Source organism: Sapajus apella, unplaced genomic scaffold, assembly GCF_009761245.1.
Source record: "Sapajus apella isolate SASKATOON/1434 unplaced genomic scaffold, GSC_monkey_1.0 scaffold361, whole genome shotgun sequence".
In the NCBI taxonomy this organism is placed as follows: domain Eukaryota; kingdom Metazoa; phylum Chordata; class Mammalia; order Primates; family Cebidae; genus Sapajus; species Sapajus apella.
In genome coordinates, this window is record NW_022437301.1 from 33,509 (window position 1) to 43,173 (window position 9,665).

A 9,665-nucleotide genomic window follows, 5' to 3' on the forward strand; every position below is an offset into this window, starting at 1 on the left:
TGGCTGTTAACCCAGGCAGCAGTTTCATGACCTAAATGATATTTTTAATTCCAGGGAGAAGAAAAGAAGGCAACTCCCAGGGCCCGACCCTGTTTCCAACATTCCTTTGTACTTGGCTCTTTTCTTCGTGTTCCTCAGGCAGACCAGAGGCATAGGAGGAGGAGCAGCTAAGCAAGCTGAGTGATTCACTACAAAATTGAACAGACAAATATGCGAAAACCTCGGAAGTTTTGTTCACTTTTCCAAGGGCACCCAGGATTAAAGACGCTGCCAGAGCAGGAATTAGCAGAGCACTTCCTCAGGAAAGCAAGGTTTGGAATGAGATTTGAAGTCTACAACAAGCAAGGTTATCAGAGAGAACAGCCCACTTTGTTTCACTAGCTTAATATGTCATTACCTTTTGTTAAGGCCAGTTGTGCCAGACACCAGTAACATTGGAGGCAATTACATTTTAGGAAAGAACAAATTTGAAGTGTAAAAATACATATACCACTTACCTAGCTCGAAGGAAAACAAATTTCCGTTATTTTTCTAATTAAATGATCCCTAGCCCTTCGCTTAGCTATCATCAGAATATGCTTCTTCCCTCTCTAGAGTGCGCCCTCTCACAAGAGCTCTGTGAATCACAGGAGTGCATACTCATTTCAGACAGTCACAACTGGCTTCTGTTGCCTTAAGGAGAAAAATCTGGAAGCCTGCTCAGTCCACCTAAGGACTGTGTTTCCTTCAGCTGTTGTCACTGTTACTACAACAGCGTTGCTAGGAGTCCAGCAGTCCAGCCCCATTGCTGATGTTTTAGTGAGTGAGGCTTGCGTTGGCACAGCAGAAGCTTCCACAGGCGTTAGGGGTAAAGAAGGAATAACGACCACGACACCCACAGGCCTCAGCCTCAAAGACCCCAAGCCTAGGTAGCAGCAAGCCTCCCTCTACCTCTAGACGAAGAAACCAGAACACACTAGAGCTCTTTGTCTTGAGGAGAAGAGACTATAGCTTCCTGAGGAAGAGGGACTCTAGAGAGGGAGGCTGAGGGAGAGTGTGACTGCGTGTGGGACATTGCTCTTGTGAAGGCCTAAAATGGCAAACCTGTCTCCCATCCCACTGTGTAGTTCCAGTGAAAGGTTATTATTATTATTATTACTTGAGATGGAGTTTTGCTCTTGTTGCCCAGGCTGGAGTGCAATGGTGCCATCTCGGCTCACTGCAACCTCCACCTCCTGGGTTCAAGCGTTTCTCCTGCCTCAGCCTCCCCAGTAGCTGGGATTACAGGCATGCGCCACCATGCCCAGCTAATTTTGTATTTTTAGTAGAGATGGGCTTTCTCCATGTTGCCCAGGCTGGTCTCGAACTCCTGACTTCAGGTGATCTGCCCGCCTTAGCCTCAGAAAGTGCTGGGATTACAGGTGTGAGCCACTGCGCCCGGCCTAGTGAAAGATTTAATAAAGCAGAGCTTCCCAATTAATGGGCCTTATTATGCTGGGGTGCTGCCAATGGATTATAAGTAGGGCAAGAATTATCGATTCCCTCAGGGTTTGGGGCAGTCAGGCAGAGCTTGAGGGAGCCAGAGCCTTCATGCCAATCACCACCAGCTGCTAGCAACTTAGTTGGGCTTTTTTGCAGAGGGCAGGCTCTGTAGAACAGAATGTAGAATTTTGCCATCCAGTCTCCACAGTCAACCAGCACTAAAGGAACTTCTGTCCCTCACTGCTTCACTGTTTCATGCTGACTATCCCTAAGGAGGTGATCAACCAACACGTCTTCTATTTGAGACTAGTGGAGGGAATGAAGAGAGAAAATACCAGTAGGCCCCGCTCCGGGTACTGGCCCCAAATTCATATCTTCACATATGTCTGTTTGCTGCTGATATGCTGTCTCAGAGGCATCCAAGTTAGCCATGTGGTGACTGCCTGTATGTTCTGAAAATTACATCATTATTTTGAAATACGGTGCTTCACATTTAAAAATTTGGATTTGGGCTGGGCGCGGTGGCTCATGCCTGTAACCCCAGCACTTTGGGAGGCCGAGACAGGTGGATCACTTGAGCTCAGGAGTTTCAGACCAGCCTGGGCAACATGGCGAAACCCCATCTCTACAAAACATACAAAACTTAGCCGGGTGTGGTAGTGTGCACCTGTATTCCCAGGTACTTGGGAGGCTGAGGTGAGAGGATGGCTGGAGACTGGGAGGTGGAGGTTGCAGTGAGCTGAGATTGCACCACCACACTACAGCCTGGGCAACAAAACCAGACACTGTCTCCAAAAAGAAAAAAAAATTGGATTGGATTTGGAATTCATTTGTGTTATCATACATATTTCATCATAGTGCTTATCAGTGAAAGAAAAGGAAGAGCTGTTGGACTTTTAAAATATATTTCAATTATTGCTAGGCCTGGTAGCACGTGACTGTAGTCTCAGCTACTTGGGGAGGCTGAGGCGAGAGGATCACTTGAGCCCCCGAGTTCAAATCCAGCCTGAGCAACGGGGCAATAGAGCAAGACCCTGTCTCTAAAAAAATAGAATTTACAAAAAATTAAACTTTTTTATTTTTTTACTCTAGCCACCAGTTGTCTAAAAAATTCAACTGTTGCAGTTTTGGAATAATTGTCAAACATGTTTTAAGTTGTTTTTATCACCTACTTGTGGGAACAAAGTTTCTTATCAATGGTGATAATAAAAAATTCAGAAAGTCATCAGTGGGCTGGGCATGGTGGCTCATGCCTATAATCCCAGAACTTTGGGAGGCTGAGGCAGAAGGATCACTTGAGGCCAGGAGTTCAAGACCAGCCTGAGAAATATAGGGAGACCCTGTCTCTACAAAAATTTTAAATTAAATTAAATTTTAAGAAATAAAAACAAGTAGTCATAATTAAAACTTTGATAGGGAACTGTGTGAAATCATTTCAAGCACAATGACGGACAGAAAAAGTTATATTTTACAGAAGCAAGCTCAGGTTTTTCATTAAACATTTTTGAAAATATTTTATTTATAAGTTTAACACAAAATTGAATATCTTTTAAAGTATGTTGGGCTGGACACAGTGGCTCACGCCTGCAATCCCAGCACTTTGGGAGGCCGAGACGGGTGGATCGCTTGATGTCAGGAGGCCGAGACCAGCCTGGCCAACGTGGTGAAACCCCGTCTCTACTAAAAATACAAAAATTTAGCTGGGCATGGTGGTGGGCACCTGCAATTCCAGCTACTTGGGAAGCTGAGACAGGAGAATCACTTGAACCCAGCAGGTGGAGGTTGCATGAGCTGAGATTGCACCATTGCACTCCAGCCTAGGTAACAAGAGTGAAACTCCATCTCAAAAAAATAAATTAATCAACTAAATATATCATATTTATTTTAATTATAATAATTACAGATAATTACTATGGGGTAACTTACAGATATTTACATCCCCATAAACCCACCATCAGTTAAAAATAAGTCAAAAATGCATTTAATACACATAACTTATTAAGCATCATAGCTTAGATCAGCTTACTTTAAACGTGCTGAGAACATTTATATTAGCCTGCAGTTGGGCAAATATCATCCAACACAAAGGCTAATAAAGCGCTGAATATCTCATATAATTATTAAATACTATACTGAAAGTGAAAACAGAATGGTCATATGGGCACTCAATTGGAGAATGTCTGTCGATGATATAAAAAAGTAATGGATGTTGTCAGTGAGTCCCATGTAGACACCCACAAATCCCCTCTAGTTTACCCCGGGTGCTGTAAAATATCATTTTCCACTTGTGTCATGATAGAAAATAGCTGAGAAACACTGAAATAAGAATTTTTTTTTTAAAGAGTTGCTTAAACCACTTTATTAATCAGGACTCATTTCATTGTTAAGTGGCAGAAGTCCAACCAGAACTAGCTTAAGCCAAGTAAGCAGTGGGAGTGGGGGAGTACATTTATGAACTCAAGAACCAAAAATGCATAAAGGCAAGGATGGCACTGGCCTCAGTGATGACTGAATGAAAGGGCAGTAACACAGCGAGCCTAGCTCACTCTCACTCACTATCTCTACATCTTCATTTCTCATTGCTGCTCTCAGAATATTTACTTTCCCACCTCCTCTGCCATCACATTTTCTTTCTTTTTCTGGGTTTTTTTTTTTGTGTGTGTGTGTGTGTTGTTGTTGTTGTTGTTGTTGTTGTTGTTGTTCTGTTTTGTTTTTTTTTTGAGACGGGGTCTCTGTCACCCAAGCTGGAATGCAATGGTACAATCTTGACTCACTGCAGTGCAGCCTCAACCTCCTGGGCTCAACCAATCCTCCCACATCAGCCTCCTGAGTAGCCAGGACTACAGGCACACACCACCATGCCTGGCTAATTTTTTGTATGTTTTGTAAAGATGGGGTTTCATCATGTTGCCCGGGCTGGTCTGTAATTCCTGGGCTCAAGTAATCGGCCCACCTCTTTCTCCCAAAGTGTTGGGATTACAGGCATGAGCCACCACACCTGACCTACCGTCATTTTATCTATGCAGGGCAGGGAAGAGGGCTTTCAACAGATTTGGACCTATATCTTTATAATTTGTGCCCTATAATAGTATGTAAAATTCTGGGGAAGGATTCTAATTAGCCCACCTAAGTTCAGGTGGCCACAGCAGGTGGTACAGGGTCTGTTGGCAAAATAGTCACCAAGGGAATCATGACTCTGATAGTCCCTGAACTTTTGTTTTCCAAAATCTGCATGTAGTTTAGTGTGCCTTTGGTCTGAAAAAGAAAGGATTGAAAAGTATCTGGAAGGGAATGCTATCACCTTTCTGATTACCTTCCAGGACTCGAGATGTTATAGAATTGAGAGGGCACTAGTCCTTCCCAAGTACATTATTAACTGAAGCCATCAAATAGCCTTGGGACTCTGTAGATTGACAGATGTATTCTCTAGCATAACAGACTTTAACATCCCTGACTTCTTTTCTGTATGTGTGTTAGTCTATTTTTCATTGCCATAAATAAATGCCTCAGTCTGTGTAATTTATAAAGAAAAGAGGTTTATTTGGCTTATGGTTTTGTAGGCTGTACAAGAAGCATGGGATCAATATCTGCTCTACTTCTGGTGAGGCCTCAGGAAACGTACTATGATGGCAGAAGGCGAAGGGGGAGCATGTGTGTCACATGGAGAGAGAGAAAGAGAGGAGAGAGGTACCAGGCTCCCTTTAAACAACCAGCTCTCCCATGAACTAACAGAGGAAGAATGCACTCATTACCAAAGGGAGGGCACCAAGTTATTCATGAGGGATCCACTCCCATGACCCAAAAACTTCCCACTAGGCCCCACCACCAACATTGGAGGTCATATTTCACCATGAGATTTGGAGGGACAAAGCATCCAAGCCACATCAGTATGGAGACAAGGAATACATACTGTAAGACAGAAAGGATGGCCCATGCTATACCTGGGTGTATCAATCAGGATAAGCTAGGATCTGCCAGGGTAACAACCTTCAAATCTCAGTGGCTCATGATAATAAAAACTTATTTCTCATTTAGTCTTCACGTCCATCATGAGTTGGCATAGGTCTCTGCTCATCATGATCACTCATGGACCCAGCCTAATGGGAAGAAAAGGTTTCAGAAGGGCTCACATTGACAATGAAATGCTCTGGCCTAGAAGTGACAGATTATTACCACTCAACTCACACTGCCCAACCCAATCCCAAAGAGACCAGAAAGTTAAATCCTACCATGAAGGAGAACAAGAAAAACTTGCTGAATAGCACTAATGTCTATAACACTGATTTACAACTGTATATATTGGAGAGTGGGTGAATGAAACCTACAAAAATGTCGTAGGTGATTTCTTAGTATTATTGTCCCTGATCTTAGAAAAATCCAATATGAAAATGCAAATTATTCAATCAGGTAAACTATGGGTTACTTATTCACGGTGCATGAATTATTTAATTTATAGAAGGATTCAGCTTAGAATCTTTTTTAAACTTTGAATTTCTTAACACATCTAAATATTTATTTACAGAACATTTACCAAAGAATTCTGGAACCTTGGTGTTGAACCTTAGGTTAACTCTTAATACACACAACTTTGAGTTTTTACTGTACCTTGCCCATCTGTGTTTCTAGGCAAAACATATACATTAATCGACAGTTTCTCTAGGTCAAGTTGTAAAGGGTCCATAGTTAGTCAAACCCAAGAAAAAGAAGACTGAAATGCACAGTATAATCAGAACAGTAAAATCAGTGACATTAATTCTGCAGAATAAGAAATTCACCCTCGGCTGGGTGCAGTGGCTCACCCCTGTAAACCCAGGACTTTGGGAGGCCGAGGCAGGTGGATCATGAGGTCAAGAGATCGAGACCATCCTGGCCAACATAGTAAAACCCCATCTCTACTAAAATACAAAAATTAGCCGGGTGTGGTGGCACGCACCTGAAGTCCCAGCTACTCAGGAGGCTGAGGCAGGAGAACTGCTTGAACCCAGGAGGCGGAGGTTGCAGTGAGCTGAGATCACGCCACTGCACTCCAGCCTGGTGCTTGGCAACAGAGCGAGACTCTATCTCAAAAAAAAAAAAAAAAGAAAGAAAAAAGAAATTCACCCACAAGAACAGGACAAGAGTAGTCTTTTTTTGTGAGATGTAAAGCTCCAGTTTTTCTTTCAGAAGTGGCTGGTGGGATTTGCCAACAAAACTCAATTGGCATGTTCACATGTTAAAATGAACAACAAAGTCCTGGGAAGAAACTTTATTCCCACAGCAATAATCCTATAATAGCCTATGGCAATGCCTTAACCCAAGGGTTAACCCCTTAAACTAAGGGCCAGAGCACACTTCTAGTCCTGTTATCTTCGACAATACGCCTCAAAATCATGGGCAACCAATGCATAGCCAAATTTTGCCACCTCTGACAAGGTGAGCTAAACATTCAATTTCCCTGCTCACAAACTGTCAGTTGGTCCCTGGGGCTGCTGCTTACCAAGTGCTAAGAAACTTGGTAAGCAGCAAAACTCCGCCTCAAAAAAAAAAAGGAAAGAAAAGAAAAGAAAACATGGCTCCCCAGAACTTGGCCAATGAACTTGAAGGTCTTCAAAAGTGGTAGAAGACATGGCACCAGGCCATGCATGATGGCTCACGCCTTTAATCCCCGCACTTTGGGAGACCAAGGCGGTGGATCACCTGAGGTCAGGAGTTTGAGACCAGCCTGAGACCAGCCTGGCCAACATGGTGGAACCCCATCTCTACTAAAATTACAAAAATTAGCTGGGCATGGTGGTGGGTGTCTGTAATCCCAGCTACTCAGGAGGCTGAGGCAGAAGAATCGCTTGAACATGGGAGGCAGAGCTTGCAGGGAGCCATGATCACACCACTGCACTCCAGCCTGGGCGACAAGAGCGAAACTCTGCCTCAAAAAAAAAAAAAAAAGAAAAGAAAAGAAAACATGGCACCCCAGAACTCATGGAATTTACAGCCCACTTGAGAGGAAAAGATCTGATTTTTTTTTAATTGCAATTACAAATATGAAAAAAAAAAAAAATAGGCCAGGCACAGTGGCTCATGCCTGTAATCCCAGCACTTTGGGAGGCCAAGGCAGGTGGATCACCTGAGGTCAGGAGTTTGAGACCATCCAGGCCAACATGGTGAGACCCTATCTCTACTGAAAATACAAAAATGAGCCTGGCATGGTGGTAGGTGCTTGTAATCCCAGCTACTGGGGAGGCTGAGGCAGGAGGCTTTCTTGAACCCGGGAGGTGGAGGTTGCAGTGAGCTGAGATCATGCCACTGCACTCCAGCCTCGGCAAGAAGAGTGAAACTCTGGTCAAAAAGAAAGGAGAGGGGAGGGAAGGGGAGAAGAGGGGAGGAAGGGGAGGAAGGGGAAGGAGGGGAGGGAGGGGAGGAAAGAAAGGAAGAGCCTTGAAGTATGCAGACAATATCACTAGCTCACTAAGAACAACTGCCCCATCCTCCAACCCCTTAATTTGCTGCCTTGCCCTAAGTGTTGATGGAAAATAGTGCTGCATGCCTAGGACATATCAAAGAAGAAGATAGGTGCAAGTTCTTTCTCAGGAGAGACTGGCAAATTTATTGGAGGCCAAGGCACCAGAAAAATCCTGACACCAGAAAATACAGTATTTCTGACATTAAATCATTTCTTTTTTTTAAAGACAGAATCTTGCTCTGTGCCAGGCTGGAGTGCAGTGGCATGATCTCAACTCACTGCAACCTCTGCCTCCTAGGTTCAAGTGATCCTCCTGCCTCAGTCTCCTGAGTAGCTGGGACTACAAACATGCACCACAACACCCAAATTTTTGTAGTTTTAGTAGAGACGGGGTTTCACCATGTTGGCCAGGCTGGTTTCAGTCTCTTGATGTCATGATCCATCCATCATGGCCTCCCAGAGTGCTGGGATTACAGGTGTGAGCCACCCTGCCTGGCCCATTCAGTCATTCTTTTACTTAGTTTTTTGTTCACGAATATTTTGCTAAGCCATGTGCTGGGCATTGGACAAGACGGGCATTGGACAAGACAGACATAGTCCCTGCTCCTATGAACCTCACATTGCAGTGAGGGAGATAATAAACTGTTAATTATGATATTACGAGGGTAGCACTGTGACACGAGAAACACTGATGACCATGGGAGCACAGGGGAGGGACCCGCAGCATGGTTGAGGAGGCAAAGGGAGAGACTCTAATGACATGTAAACTGAAGCCCGCAGGACAAATAGGAGTTTGCCAGATGAATGAGGTGGAGAAAGAGTGTCACAGGCAGGATGAACAGTCTGAGCAAAAGCAGCGAGGTAAGCCACTCAATTCAAGAACCAGAAAAAGAATGCATAGCAAGATCATAGAGCGCGAGAGGGCAATAGGGGACTAACGGGGAGTGAAGCTAGAGAAATAATTAGAGAATCTTACAAACCATGGAATCAAAATTTGGACTTTACGCTAATGGCGGTGAGAGTTGTAAGCAAGGGAGTGTCATGAACCAGTTTGCATTTTAGAGAGATGAGTCTAGTTGCATTGAGAAGAAAGGTGCCCAGTTAGAAGGTAGCACGTAGCCAAGCCTCAAACTCTTTCTTCCCATGTTACATCAAGCAAGTTTAAAACAACCGTGTGTTTAAAATGGTACAATTACTGGATGGTAAAGCCTCCATCAGGCTGAATAGCTTAGGTGCCACATATAGCTATAGTCATGCTAGAAAGTCCCTTAGACCTATTGGATATGAGAGACAAATAAATATTTCTTGTGTTAAGCTACCAAGATTTGGAGTTGACACTATGCCATAACCTAGTATATCCTCAACTACTTGTCCCTATAAACTTGTGGGGACAGAAGTGAGGAGGCAGATGGAAGGTTTAAATAAATTATTCCTTCTTTTCCTCTGCCTGAGGAATAGCTGTCTCCCTTCCTCCATTCATTCCTCTTTCTGGTGCACTTTATATTATACACGGACACTTTCACTCCATTTCACATTCACATTCAATATACATATTTTCTGGTGGAAAGCAAATTGTTCTAAAAGGTAATCTTTTAAGATACTTTCTTGAGATATCTTGCATTTCTGTAAGATAAACAAAAACTTGCTGGACTATAAGCACTAATTTTCACATTTAAAAACCAATAGACTGTTTCTTCAAGCCCTACTCTGCCTTCTCCATAAGAGATTCAGTGTCTCACTGATGTGTCAAAATAGCTTAAGGTTCTTA

The 9,665-nt window shown here is 43.5% G+C and overlaps 1 long non-coding RNA gene across 1 annotated transcript; it reads left to right on the forward strand.

Annotated features, from left to right (window-relative positions):
• Positions 1-1,261: 1,261 nt before the first annotated feature.
• LOC116545751 lies at positions 1,262-8,407 on the forward strand. Its single transcript, XR_004266429.1, has 3 exons — positions 1,262-1,294; positions 4,972-4,976; positions 8,274-8,407. It is a non-coding gene; the product is annotated as an uncharacterized LOC116545751 (long non-coding RNA).
• Positions 8,408-9,665: the final 1,258 nt, after the last annotated feature.